The sequence below is a fragment of the Tenrec ecaudatus genome, chromosome 4 (assembly GCF_050624435.1).
Source record: "Tenrec ecaudatus isolate mTenEca1 chromosome 4, mTenEca1.hap1, whole genome shotgun sequence".
In the NCBI taxonomy this organism is placed as follows: Eukaryota; Metazoa; Chordata; class Mammalia; order Afrosoricida; family Tenrecidae; genus Tenrec; species Tenrec ecaudatus.
Genome location: NC_134533.1, coordinates 48,916,186 through 48,918,582, shown reverse-complemented (window position 1 = coordinate 48,918,582; position 2,397 = coordinate 48,916,186). Strand labels below are relative to the sequence as shown.

The 2,397-nt window shown below is 49.1% G+C and overlaps 1 pseudogene; it reads left to right on the top strand.

The window, feature by feature from the left end:
* The first annotated feature begins 693 nt into the window (after positions 1-693).
* LOC142446652 (large ribosomal subunit protein uL4 pseudogene) lies at positions 694-1,964 on the top strand (annotated as a pseudogene).
* The last annotated feature ends 433 nt before the right edge of the window (positions 1,965-2,397 follow it).

The window sequence follows — 2,397 nt, the reverse complement described above, 5'->3', positions numbered from 1 at the left end:
TTCCTAGTGTTGATTATAAAAAGCAAAACTCCAAAGATAAGTGGTTTGCAGAGATTATTAAGAGTGATAGAGGTTCCCTACGCCCAACCCCACACTCAGAGACCACTCCTTTTACAAGGCAGGTAAAAAAAAAACAAAACTGAAGTCTTCAGAGGAAGCCGAAGAGTGAAGATGACTATGTGAAGTTTCAAGCAGAAAAGCTAGACTTCTTGGCTCGTCCCTGAAATGATCCCAGCAGAGCCTTCCCCTTCGTGAATGCCCCGACTCCTCTGCAGCCCAGGCTGACTGCCTATCACACCCTCACAAAACTCTGAGAGGCTCCGGACTCACAAACTAAAGGATGGGAAAGCAACCTGCTTACATGGGGAAGTTCACGGGTAAGGGCAAGCTACCACACCAAGGTGCGTTGCATCCCCCACTCAAGCGGGACTGTCACTCACCCACCACTTGCCCGGAAACCTGGACCTGAAGGGCTTCAAATTCGGCAGTGCTCGCAGGCCTGCAGCACGCTCTCACGGGACAGGAGGGGAATGGTAGACCCCACCTATGTCTGCCCTCCACTCTTAAGTCTCAAAATAACAACAGATTATGTGACTACCACCATGCTTAAACAAATTTAGCTTTAACAAAATTTAGGTAAGATTCTAGGCTTTTTTAAAAAAGCTATTCTTAGCTTTTCCTGTGGGAGCCGCCGGGTTGAGAGGAGCATGGCCATCTCTCTTCGCCATGGCGTGTGCTAGTCCACTGATATCAGTGTACTCTGAAAAGGGCGAATCATCTGGCAAAAATGTTACTTTGCCAGCTGTGTTCAAGGCTCCCATCCGACCGGATATCGTGAATTTTGTTCACACCAACCTGAGCAAGAACAACTGGCAGCCCTATGCTGTCAGCGAACTGGCAGGTCATCAGACCAGTGCTGAGGCTTGGGGTACTGGCCGAGCCGTGGCGAGAATTCCTAGAGTCCGGGGTGGTGGGACCCACCGCTCTGGCCAAGGTGCTTTTGGAAATATGTGTCGTGGAGGTCGCATGTTTGCACCAACCAAAACCTGGCGCCATTGGCATCGGAGAGTGAACACAACTCAGAAGCGCTACGCCATCTGTTCGGCCCTGGCTGCCTCTGCCTTGCCCGCCCTCGTCATGTCTAAAGGGCATCGTATTGAGGAAGTTCCTGAACTTCCTTTGGTGGTCGAAGACAAAGTAGAAAGCTACAAGAAGACCAAAGAGGCAATTTTGCTTCTTAAGAAACGTAAGGCCTGGAATGATATCAAGAAGGTCTATGCCTCTCAGAGAATGAGAGCGGGCAAGGGCACAGTGAGGAACCGGCAGCAGATCCAGCGCAGGGGACCATGCATTATCTTCAACGAAGACAATGGTATCATCAAGGCCTTCAGAAACATCCGTGAAATTACTCTGCTCAATGTCAGCAAACTGAACGTTTTGAAACTTGCTCCTGGTGAGCATGTGGGGCGTTTCTGCATTTGGACTGAAGGTGCCTTTCGCAAGTTGGATGAGCTGTATGGCACCTGGAGGAAAGCCGCCTCCCTGAAGAGCAGCTGTAACCTCTCCATGCACAAGATGACCGACACAGACCTTAGCAGAATCTTGAAAAGCCCTGAGATTCAAAGAGCCCTCCGAGCACCACGCGAGAAGATTCATCGCAGAGTCCTGAAGAAGAACCCACCGAGAAACCCGAGCATTATGTTGAAGCCCAATCCCTATGCAAAGACCACGCGCAGGAACACCATTCTCCGGCAAGCCCGCAACCACAAGCTCAGGGTGGCTAAGGCGGAAGCAGCATTAGAGGTCAAATCTGATGAGAAGGGAGCTCCCAGCAAGAAGCCCCTGGTGGGGAAGAAAGGGGGCAAGAAAGCAGCCATGGTGAAGAAGCCGAAAAAGCCTGTGGCAGGAAAGAAGGCTGCAGCTAGCAAGAAGCCCGCTGCATAAACACTTCCATGTGATGTCCTGGGAAGTTGTCTTTGGACAGCTTACTCTGAATAAAGACCTGCTGGAAACGGCAGTGGGAGAAAAAAAAAGAAGCTATTCTTAGACAAACAGCTAACTCAGAAACATTCATATGTTTGTTTTTGTTGTTATTGTGAGGTGCCATTGATCCTGCTTAGGCCTATAGTGACCATAGTACAACAGAACGAAACATTGCCCCGTCCTGTACTCTCCTCATAATTGTTATTTTTGGATCCCTATTTGCCACCATTGTGTATTTTGTCCAAGGTCTTCCTCATGTTCACTGTCCTCTAGTTTACCAAGTACGATGTCCCTTTCCAGGAAATGGTGTCTTCTGGTAACAAGTCCAAAGCATGTGAGATAAACTCACCCAGCCTTGCTTCTAAGGAGCATTGAGGCTGCATTTCTTCCAGAATAGATCTATTTGTTCTTTTG